The sequence below is a fragment of the Ursus arctos genome, unplaced genomic scaffold, assembly GCF_023065955.2.
Source record: "Ursus arctos isolate Adak ecotype North America unplaced genomic scaffold, UrsArc2.0 scaffold_3, whole genome shotgun sequence".
NCBI lineage: Eukaryota > Metazoa > Chordata > Mammalia > Carnivora > Ursidae > Ursus > Ursus arctos.
The window spans coordinates 43,688,547-43,701,523 of record NW_026622985.1 but is presented as its reverse complement, the minus strand read 5'-3'; positions in this window follow the sequence as shown (position 1 = coordinate 43,701,523).

Sequence of the window (12,977 nt, the reverse complement as noted above, 5' to 3'; positions counted from 1 at the left end):
ACGTTTTTTGTTTTTACATTTATGAATTCCTTATATATTTTGAATATCAGATATATGAGTTACACATATTTTCTCCTAATCTGTAGGTTGTTATTTAATTTTATTGATTGTTTCTTGTGCTGCACAGAACCTTTTTAGTTTGATGTAGTCCCACCTGTTGATTTTTGCTTTGGTTGCTTGTGCTTTTGGTATCATAAACAAAAAGTTATTGCCAAGACTGATATCAAGGAAATTTTTCTATAAATTTTGTTCTAGGAGTTTTATGGTTTCAGGTCTTAACATTTAAGTTCTTAATCCATTTCCAGGAAATTCTGTAAGTAGTGTTAAATAAGAGTCCAATTTCGTTCTTTTGATATGAATATCCAGTTTTCCCAGTACTATTTATTGAAAAGAATATCCTTTCCTCATGTAGTAATTTTGGCTCCTTTGCTAAAAATTAGCAAAATTGATTCTATATATATGGATTTATTTCTGGGTTCTCATCTGTCCTATTAGTGTATGGATATGTTTTTATTTTAGCACCATACTGTTTTGATTAAAATAGCTTTGTAATATAGTTTGAAGTAAAAATGTTCAATGTCTTAAGCTTTGTTCTGTGTCATGGCTATTTGAGATCTTTTTGGTTGCATTGTAATTTTAGGTTTGTTTTTTCTATTTCTGTGAAAAATGCCATTGGAATTTTGATGGATTGCATTGAATCTTTGGATGGCTTTGGATAGTATGAACATTTTAACATATTAACTCTTCTTATCCATGAACATGGGATATTTTTCCATTATTTGTATCTTCTTCAATTTCATTCATCAGTGTCTTATAATTTTTGATATATAGATCTTTCACTTCTTTTTAAAATTTATTCCTAATTTATTGATTTGATGCTGTTGTAACAAGACTGTTTTCTTGTTTGTTTTTTTTTTCAGATAGTTCATCATTCCAATAGTTCAGCTAGAAACTGAATTTTGTGCAGTGATTTTGTATCCCGCAAATTTACTGAATTTATTAGTTTGTGTGTGTGTGTGTGTGTGTGTGTGTGTGTGTGTGTGTGTATTGGTTATGGAATACATGCATTTCCATGTATATTTATAGTAAAAATACATTTAAAAATCTTTCACAAAAGAAACTTAAATATACAAGTAGGGTGTTGAGAGAATGTGTAGAATGTGAACCACAACATTCTTTCAGGCATCAACTGTATAATGCGTGGGAGGGGAATTCTTCAGTGGTTTGATTTAATCATACAAAATATTCATCCATTATTTCTCATCAAGACATTCACATGAAGTAGGGGATTAAGGAAAGTAGGCTTACAGTCTCCAATTTAAGGTTACAGTAGTGCAGAGAAAACGATATCTTTTTCTTAATGTATAGTCCCTGTACAGTACAATATTTCCAAAGCAAATCTGATATGTGGAACACAGATGAAGCTGCCACACCAAGTGTTCATGGACTGAGCCAAGCCCAGGTGGGTAGGACACAGATTTTAAAATGTCAAATATCATCTTTGACAACAAGAAAGACATTCAGATGTTAACTTCACAACATACTCCAAATTCCACCTTGATTTCATTTATTTAAATCTCTGAACCACAAGTGAGTTGTTTATTAGTTTTAATGGTGGAGTCTTTAGGATTTTCAATACACAAGATCATGTCATCAGCAAAGAGAGATAATGCTACCTCCTCTTTTCGGATTCATTTCTTTCTCTTGTCCAATTTCTCTTGCTAGGACTTCCACTACAATGTTGAATAAGACTGCTGAGAGTGGGTACTCTTATCTTGTTCCTTACCTTAGAGGAAACACTTCAAACATTTTACCCTTGACTATGATGTTAACAATGGGCTTGTTATATATGGCCATTATTATGTTGAGATACATTCTTTTTATACCCAATTTGAGATCCTCGTTTGTTATTACTATGAAAGGATATTGACTTTAGGAAATTTTTTTTTACATCTACTGAGATTATCATGATTTTTTTCTCTTACTCTGTTAATGTGATATATCATATTGATTGGTTTGCATATGTTGAATCATCCTTGCATCCCAAGGATGAATCCCTCTTGATCATGGTGTATGATCCTTTTAATGTGGTGTTAAATTTGTTTTGCTAGTATTTTGTTGAGAATTTTTACATCTATATTCACCAGGGATATTAGCCTGTAGTTTTCTTTTCTTGTAGTTCCCTTATGTGGCTTTCGCATCAGAGTAATTCCGGCTTTGTAAAATGAATTTTGAAGTGTTCCCCCCTCTTCAGATTTTTGGACTAGTTTGAAAAGTATTGGTATTAATGCTTCTTTAAATGTTTGGCAGAATTCACCTGTGAAGCCATATGATATTGGGATTTTGTTGTTGTTGTTGTTGGAAGGTGTTTGATTACTGATTCAATTTCCTTACTGGTATTGGTCTGTTCAGATTTTCTGTTTCTTCATAATTCACTGTTGGTAGTGGTATGTTTCTAGGAATTTATCTATTTCTTCTAGATTATTCAATTTGTTGGCACAAAATTGTTCATAGTAGTCTCTTATGATTCTTTGTATTCCTATAGTACCATTTGTAATGTTTCCTCTTTAATTTAAAAATGTATTTGCTTAAATCTTCTTTTTCATGGGTAGTCTAGCTAAAGATTTGTCAATTTTGTTTATCTCTTCAGAAAACCGACTTTTAGTGTCTGATTTTTTCTATTGCTTTTCTTTTCTGTATTTCATTTACGTCTGCTTAGATCTTTGTTATCTACTCCCTTGTGTTAACTTTGGCCTTTTTGCTGTCGAAACTCTCTTCAGTTCTTCAGTTCAGTCATTGTATTCTTCCGTCCAACGTATCTGCTTTTTAAAAAAAAAATGTTTTCTATTGCTCTAAACTTCTCATTTTATTCTTATATTCTTTTCCTAATTTCATAAATTATTTATCTGTGTTCTATTATAGCTCTTTGAGCATCTTTAGAACAATTCTTTTGAAGTCCTTGTCAGGAAATTCTTATGTTTTAGGGCCATTTACTGTAAGTTTTTTGTGTTTCTTTGGTGGTGTTATGTTTCCCAGATTCTTCATAATTCCCACAGCTTTTCACAGGTATGTGCACATTTGAAGAGGCAGTTCATCTCTTCTAGACTTTACGGACTAACTTTGACAAAGATCTATCTTTGGCAAAGGTGGAGGCATGCTGGAATATGCTGTTTGCCAGATTTTAGTGTTGAGACACCAAGTATAGGGGTGTGAGGTGACTCCAGGTTTGGAGAGCCATGATATTTTGGTAGCTCAAGCCATTGGGATCCACAACATTGACAACTGTTTGTGGATAGCTGTCTAATTTTTTTTTAAATCTTTTTGGGGAGATGGAGGCTGGGGTCTTCTAATCAGCCATCTTGGTATCAGTCTCCACCGCTGTTCAATCATCCATTCTGTAGTGACACTTTTATTGCTAAAACAAAATACATGGTCTCACCAAACTTTAAAGGAGACAAGGAATTTCAATCTCATTGTGTGTTTAAAAGGAAGAACGTCAGAATATGTTTGGATAAGTCCTAATGTTCACCATAATCTTTATTATACTGAAAATACTGATAGATTAGATAATGCACCAAAACCTACTTACATATTCCCTGACTTTTCTCTGCTGATCATATCACTACATGGTCTCTTATCCCCTAATTATAGATTAGAAGTATGGCTTGATTCATTTTGGGGTTTAAAAAACAATACAACTAATTACCACCTAGGGTTTTTGTTTGTTTGTTTATAAATGACTTGTAATCAAAAGCTTGAAATAAACAAAGAAAACACTCAGTACACAGGAAGTTTTATCATATTATCCCTTTTGATCTTTATCCTGACTGTGATTACTTCAAGATTCCCCTCTATTTTCTCTGTAAATTCTTATATGCATGGATTTGGGACTATTTTAACTCTTAACATTTTTATATCTCCATCACCCTTAGTTGTAAAGAATAATATAAGCAAGTTAAAAAGCCACTGGGGCTCCTGGGTGGCTTCGTCGGTTGAGCATCTGACTCCTCGTTTCAGCTCGTTGTGATTTCGGGTTGTGAGATCAAGCCCCATGTCAGGCGCTGTACTCAGCAGGGAGTCTACTTAAGATTTTCTCTCTCCCTCTCCTTCTGCTCCGCCACCCCAAATAAATAAATAGATCTTTTTAAAAATATAATTACTGATAACCTTAAATGAATAACACCTGTAAAGAATTTATAAAATCAGTTAAAGAGTTAAGAAGTTAATGAAATTATTGTGACAAAAATCCCAAAACTGACAAGCAAAGCCATGTTGCTCCTCTGCATTTAAGCAAACCTCCAGAAAAAATGTCTTCCTCACCTAACTTACACAACTCATAGTTTGTCAAGACAAACAGAGGCCAAGGGAAATTTTACCAGATAACAGAATTTTGAGCAACCCAATTAACAGACTGAGTAACTTATTTATTGTCAGGGCAGAGAGTCATTGTTCTCCCCATCCCCACAATATAGCATAGGTTTCGGACTCTTAATTATAGTTTCCCTGTGTCCCTTTCCCAAATAAGTGTTATCAAATATATTTTTCACCCTCCACCATGGTTTATTGATTATGTGGAGGGCAGTTAAATATTTCTTATGGTTTGTTTATTAGATATCGGGATGTAATAACTGGACAATTTCGTGGTTATATACCTAGGCAGTTGTATCATATACAGCCAGACAGTTTTGAGTGTTTATTTTAGAAGAGTAATATGCATAGATGCTGATGACCATGGAGCAGAACATAACAAAAACATATTTTTATTTTGGTCTGCTGCCCAGAATCCCTGTGGGGAAAACTTCCCTCTTCTTAGTCCACATGATTTATGTAGACTGGCAATCCCCACCCCTACCCTCCAGTTGTAACTATGAGCAAAAGACCTCAGCTTGTCCAGGGAGTGTGCCAGACTCTGACAGAGCAGTTGTTTCAAGGATAGATATTAATACCCAAACAAGGACTAGAGTCATCTCTGGAAAATCAGAGGGAACTCTGGGAAAACACCCTGGTTTCTATGAAATTGCCGACAATGAGGACAATAAACTGCTAGAACTTTTGGTGGCCTTTACATTTTCATCCTAAATATTAACCTTTCTGGAAAAAAAATGTTACGGCTTCTTACCCTGCACATGTTATGAAGATTAAAAGAAATGATGTTATGTAAACATCAACCCATGCTTTGTCTAATTTAGAATAGATCTACATTAAATGTTAAACTAAAGTATAAAGGTGGAAGAAACATAGGCATTTCAGATATAGGAAGAATTATATCTCTACAAACATATTGACTCTATTGGAGTAATAGACTGATCTATTATTTCCAATTATGGCTATATTACAATGAATCAGTACTGACCTAATCAAAGAATCACAGCAAAAATATCTCTTTTTATGACAAAACAAGGATATGGCAAATACAGTAAACCTTGTACATCAGCAGAGTGGTATTACATATGCTCACGACGACTCTGTGACCTGCAAATTTTAGAAGATAGTCAACATAGCTTTAATGCCCAATACATTTTATTTCACCAGATACTTTGATGTCAATTCATCACTAATGGGATACATGCCCTGGTAAATTTGGTATTTGCATAATGAACAAAACCTAGCCCCTTGTATAGTGTCAGTATTTTAATACATTTTAAAATTTGACTAATGAGATTCATCAGAAGAGTGTTAACATGCTGTCCAGAGGCCCATTTGAAAAGAATAATCCGTTTCTCTGCTGTCTTTGGGCTGCTATAAGAAGATATCGTAGATAGGCTGGCTGAAAGAACAGATTTATTTCCCACGGTTCTAGAGGATGGAAAGTCCATTAACAGGATACCAGCACTGTCAGGTTCTGGTGAGAGCTGTCTTCCTGGCTTCCGTTGGATGCCCTCTTGTGTCCTCAACACGTCTGAGAGAGAGGGTTGTGGTTTCTTCCTGTTCTTGTAAGGATTCCACCCTCAGGACTCTATCTAAACTTAATTACTTCCCGATGATCCCACCTCCAAATACCGTCACACTGGGTATTAGGGCTTCAATATGTGAATTTGGGGAGCAGTGACATGAACCTTCAGTCCATAAGATGACCTTAACTCTATTCCCAGAAGTCTCTTGGAGTGTTATTACCCTTACTCCCATTCATTAAAAAAGCTAGGCAGCAGATGTGATGCAGATACTAATGATCGAATGCAAACTGCCTGCTGTTAAACCAAACTGCCGTCTCAGCTACGTGGGCGGTATTTCTGATGGATAGCTGCTATGTTTTGTCACCCTCCTGGACGGCAAGAGAGTAAGTCTCCAGTCACGGAGTGACAATTTTACATGACAGTCCTAATTTAAACCGTGTACAATGGCTACCAGCACTAGGGACACAATATTAGATATCATTTAATTTTTTTTTCAGGAAAAGTAGGTGAATGGTGTTAGAATACAGAAATTTTGTCAAGTGTATATTCATTAGTATTTTTTTTTCTGTAATGTACACACCATGGCTAAGATCCAAAGAGAAAAGATGCTGTTTTTGAGAGGCAGAAAAGAGCAGTGGACATCCTAAACACCAGGTACCCAATTCTCAAATATCTCAAGCAGAAAACATTGTTTTCCAAATGTGGAAAAAGTAGGTTTCTATAAAAAAGTGTGGATGAGGTGAATGTTTTCATAAGGCCTGATTTTGTATCAGGCTGTGTGAAACTGGATCACACAGCCCAGAAAGAGGGCACACGGAGAGGAGAGAGAGAGAAGAAAATGAAAGACAGATATTTGTAATGGATGGTTCTTTTAAGGTAATTCTTTTCTTTCCTTTCCCTTTTGTCATTTATGGACCCAAATAATGACAGAATTCCCTTGAGAATGGTCCACTTTGGATCACCAGAGCCGTTGATTGGATTCATGAAGTCTTAACTGGAAAGGCCTGAATTTTGCCAAAGTAAGCATTTCCCAAAGCCTTTTCACTTGAACAAAATCCCACAGTGGGATGTGTAATTCCATAAAGTCAGTAGGGCTTTGATTTGTAAAATAATTTTTGAATGCCATATAATGAATATATTTCAGTAAATATATACATATATATATTTGGATTAATACATTACCCAAAAATATAGAATATCTTAATGAAATCTTAAGAAAAGAAGTAACACATAAGAATATAAATTCTAACCTTTTCCATTAAAATGAAAAGTTATTTCATTTTATTATATTATATTTTATTTATTTTTTATCAAGTTTTAAATTTTAATTCCAGTATAGTTAACATACAGTGTTATATTAGTTTCAGGTGTACAATCTCCTTCACCTATTTCACTCATTCCCCCACCCACCTCCACTCTGATATGCTTTATTTTAAATGAGTACCCTCAGTTAAAGTTATTTATTTTTTTCAACAATTTTTATTTGAAGCATACTTCAAAATACATGGTTCTAAAAGATATATATAAAACACTCCATCCAAGAAAAATAGGGTACACACTCTCAAGTACACACAGAAGAATCCCCCAATTACATCACGTAGGAAGAGACATAAGGGATATTACAAATTTGTAATTTGACACGAATATGTGTCAACCACAATGGCACAAAATAAAGATCAACAATAAAACAAAGATGGAAAGTCTAAAATGTAAATATTAAATATTTAATGTATAAATATTAAATAACACACTACTGCACAAGCAATGGGCCAAATAAGAAATCAAATGGCCAATCAAAGTACGTCTGAAGTATAAGGAAAAGAAAACACAATATTCCAAAACCTAAGGGATACAGTAAAAACAGATGTCAAGAGTGTGACATTTATGCTATAAATGTTTGTACTAAGAAAAAAAGTTCAAATAAACAACATCACACCACAAGGAAACAGAAAGAGAAGAAATTTAATTGTAATTTAGTAGTGGAAGGAAATAAAGAAAAATCAGAAATAAATAAAATAGAGACCAGAATTAACAATAACATAACGTTGAGAGGAATGACCCATCTTTCAAAAGAAATAAACAAATTTGACAATGTTTTAAGAATATTAACTAAGGAAAAAAAAAGACTCAAAAACCAAAATGAGAAATGGAAGAGAAAACAAAACAACAGATAAGCACAGAAATAAATAGTGTGATAACAGATTACTATAAGTAATTATATATTAACAAATCAGATAACTTAGAAAAAAAGCCCAGGTAATTCCTAAAAATGCAGAAATTTTAAGATTGAATCATGAATCTTTTTTTTTTTAAAGATTTTATTTATTTATTCGACAGAGATAGAGACAGCCAGCGAGAGAGGGAACACAAGCAGGGGGAGTGGGAGAGGAAGAAGCAGGCTCACAGCGGAGGAGCCTGATGCGGGGCTCGATCCTGTAACGCCGGGATCACGCCCTGAGCCGAAGGCAGACGCTTAACCGCTGTGCCACCCAGGCGCCCCTGAATCATGAATCTTGAATCCAAGAAAAAGGAAATCTTCTTAGGCCAATAAGTAGAATGAAAGTTGAATTAGAAATCAAAAATTTCCCAGCATAGTAAAGCCCAAGACCACGTGGCCTCACTGAATTCCACCAAACTTTCAAAAAAAAAAAAAAAAGAAGAAGAAGAAGAAGAAGACAATCTTTATCAAAATCTTACAAATAATGCAACAGAAGAAACACATTCAAAATCATTCCATGAGGCCAGCACTACCCTAATACCAAAGCAGGACAAAACCAGTACAAGAACAAAAAGTCTAGTCTGTCCAGAAGAACTAGTGCTACTCTTTGTTTTGACACCAATTTGCATGATAAATGCTTCTCCAAGCCTCACTTTCAGTCTGCAAGTGTCTTTGGTCTGAAATGAGTCTCTTGTAGGCTTAATTTCATTTTAAAGGCAATAATTTGTTGAAAAATAAATTTAATAACCTAATAAGGCATCATATTTGGGTTTATGAATAAGTATCCAAATATAGATTTAAAATGCATGTTATAAATGAGAAAAAAGTGCCATTGTGACCAAATGTGTAGAATTCTTGCCCTTTACTTTAAAAATAAACTGATGTTTTAAAATAATTTTTTTCATTTTGTTTCTAACTGAATAGATAAGGGAGGGAATTCAAGATGTTATTTGAAATGTCTGCAAATAACCTTGTATGCAATGTAATTTAAAAAATTTCCCATAATTCTAAGCCATCTTTAACAATTATTATATTTGTTTATGCTTTTCAGATTGATTTTTGGAGTACTAAACATACACACGAATTTTGATTTGATGAAGGGAAATTTGAACAAAATTTGCAGAATTATATCATTATGCTCCTAGTTTCCTTATTGCATTTCAACATCAGTGTTCCTCGTGCTTCCTGCCTTTAACAAATGGTCAATTATGGATATAAATTAAACAATATTTGACTGAGAATTAAAAAAAAAAGCAGTGGGCTGTTTAAAATTAACGCAGGAGCTAGGATTATCAGCTGAGTCAGAAATTAAGTGACTGAGTCATGAGCCAGCTCATCTGATATCCTCCAAGCACCAAATATGCTCACTTGAGGAAACATGGAGGGTCTTAAACTATTCCCTTTTGAAGGAAACATTTCTTAAATAATTTTATTTTTGATCCAAGTAATAGAAATTACAACAGAGATCAATATTATCTCTAATTATGGGAATCGTAAGACCTGTGAACCAATGGTGGGGGAAGAACTATTCCAAACCAAACTCTATGGTTTCCTCATGAGAAAACTGAAGCCCTAAAAGTTGATGCCTTTGCCAAATGTTTAAAGGTAGTTAGATGTTTAACACAAAAGCAACTCACAGATATTTGTTGTATCTCATTGTTACATTTGGCATTGGTAGTTTTAAATCATTATTTATCGTTATTGGTACTAATACTACATTTTTGTTTTATGTTATCTCCATTATTGTTATTAAATTGAGATAATAAAGAAAATGCAATTCCTCTCCTTAGGGTAATTAGTTGTATTAAGATCAAAGTTATAGCAAATTATGAAATTAGAAGGGGAATTGCTGGCATTTTCCATGTACGAGGATGAGAATATCGTTTATTTTCTGCTGTGGTACTGTGCTAGGTTTTGTGCATAGCCTTTGACTCATTATTTGACTAACCTGTGCCATCTCATATTTTTAAAATTTCAGCATTTCTGGCACTGATTTTTCAAAAAATATTTTAGTAATTTGGACTCAAGTGCTGATCTTCAAGTATAACAGAATGAAATAAATGAGATATTACTAACCTTTCTGACTACTCAATTTCTCACCCAGAGACATTCCCAGATTTGGAGAGAAAAGTTCACATTTTCCATTTTTAGTTTGGTTTGTTTTGGATTATGTATTATATGTCAAAATCCAAAAGGAAAGTAGAAATCACAAAGCATTTAAAACAGAGGGAATTAAATGCATGGAATGGGTTTCACAGTTGCTGGAAGAGCTAAGAAGCCCAACAGAAGAGGTATGGCAACCCCGAGATTAGTACCAGCAGGAGGCTGCTACCATCCCTGGCATGGATGTCAGAGGATGTGGAATTCAGGAAACATGGCAGGATTGCTTGACCCTTGCCGAGCTATGGAGGAGACATAGCCACTAATGAAGATGCCATCCAAGGCAGTGAGAGAAGGCCTTCTCTCTTTCTTCTGCCGTGCAGTCTCTAGTTAGTACTTCACCTTGTCCTGGATCAAATTGGAAACACCAGCCATTTTCTCTGTCTGTTCCTCCCTCTTCTGCTTTGGAAAATGTTGCTAGTGATACAGTACAGAAATGAGGAAAGTTCATGAAACTCTGATTTATTTTCTTTTTTAATGATTGTTCAGTGTTGGTTACTTCTTGTAAGATGGCAATATCCTTTCTGCCAAACGTTCCGACAAACATTTTGTCACAGTTGCTTACTTGAAGATGTGCTTCCCTCAATAGGGTGTAATCTTCTTGAGGAGAGAAGCCATCTTTAACCGTCCAATTCCTACAACATCACCTCGTATATACCATGTACCATGTAAACACACAGGGGTATGGAGAATTAACCTGACAGTTCCCATACTTAAATGATGTCTGAATGACAAAACCCAGGAATGGAAGAGTTAAGTGACTATGGTAGCAATGTCTCTGTCTCGTAGCTGTGTACCTTCATATTCTCCATCTCCTTGGATAGTTTTTGCTAATGTCACTGCTGCTTTCCTATGTAAGGAAGACCACTGCATTCCTTAATAAACTCAAGCCTCTACATCTGAAGATTGGGACTGCACAGAAAAATCTCTATAGGGAACATAGTATAACTACTTCTTTACACACACACACACACACACACACGCACGCACACATACTTCTCCTTCGATTGCTAATTTTGGTAGATTTGGTTTGATCTTATTATCTGAGCCAAGAGTCACTAACTGCCTGCTCAATTAATATGGCCTAAGAAAGAAAGAACAAATATTGCCCCACATCGCCAAATGATTTGTTAGAATCATGGCCTTTACTGGGCATCACTAGCTTACAAGCCAAAGTATATTGAGCTTTCTTCCCTGCCTTGGTGTCGGGAAATATTTGTAAAGCTTTAGGAACAAAGGGAGCTCCGAGGCTCCTCTGTCCTTGCTGGCTTGCCTGGATTTAACAGGTAGAATGCTGACGTTAAGGTCATTATTGAAATATGTGTCCTGTTGACTCTGGCTCCTAATTTGGAAGAGCTACAATCACTTTCAAGTCCTCTTTTCAACAGAAGTTTCCCAAGTAAGCTCTGTAAATGTACCCTGGACCATATAGTTTTCCTCCCTTGTGTGTGTTTATTCCACAAATGTTTATTCAGTGCCTGCCCTTGCCCTGTATTAACTTGCTGAGAATATAAAGAAGAATAAAATGCCTTGTATCTGGTCCTTGAGAAGCAGAGGGAGTTCAGAGTCTGGTGGAGAGTGAGACCCAAACGTGGACACAGACAGCACACAAGCTGTTCTAATGTACATGGACATAAAAAGTATACTGAAGGGTTGGTGTACAGGAGGTTGTGTTTGAGTCCATAAGATGAGAAACGTATTCTAGGCGAGGAAAAGATTTGCAAAGACATGGATTTACAAAGCATGGGAGAGCATGAGGCTTTCAAGGAACTACAGTGATTACTTTTATTGGACAAGGGGTAGGAGAGGAAGTCGAGGCAATGAGACTGAAGGGGTAAGCTGAACCCAGAATGGGGTTCCTTGTCTGCCAGCTAAGGAGTTGAGATTTTTATCTTGTAAGTCATGAGAAGCCACTGAAAATTGTTGAGTATGGTAAAAAATATTTCAAAGATCTTTCAGTTAGCAGTGCAGGGAATGGTTTGAAGTGGAGATAAGTTTAAAAATAGGAAATCTAGAAATAAATTTTAATAATCAATGAGGACTCTTTCACTTGAAACTCACTAAGTAGTAATTATTTTAAAAGCAAGCCAGAATGAGAGTAGTCCCTGGGTGTACATGGAAGAAAAAAAAATGGTCATGGGCCCTACTTGTGTGGAATCACAGTTCAATGATGATGAAACAGGACATGGGAAGGACAGTACTGGAGCTGGAGAGAGAGGGGTAAACACAGGAGAAAACCGAAGGTTGATGAAACCGGACTTTTGAGATAATAGTATGTTGAAAGAGACATACTGGATGTTGTTATGAGTTGAATTGTCCCCCCCCCCCCATTAATATGTTGAAATCCTAACTCGCAGTACCTGAGAATGTGATCTTGTTTGGAAATAGAGTCACTGGATGTAATTAGAATGAGGTCATACTGGAGAAGGTGGGCACCTAGTCCAACATCATTGGTGTCCTTATAGAAAGGAGAAATTTAGACACATGCACATAGGAAGAATGATGCCATGTGTACAGGAGGGCAGAGGTGGAAGCGATCTGTCTATAAGCCAGGGACACCAAAGATAGGCAGCAAAATGCTGCAAGCCAGCTAGATTCTACCTAACAGCCCTCAGCAGGAGTCAGCCTTGCCGACACTTTGATCTTGGACGTCTAGCCTCCAGAACTGAGAGACAAAATTTCTGGGTAGCTAGTTTGCTGTACTT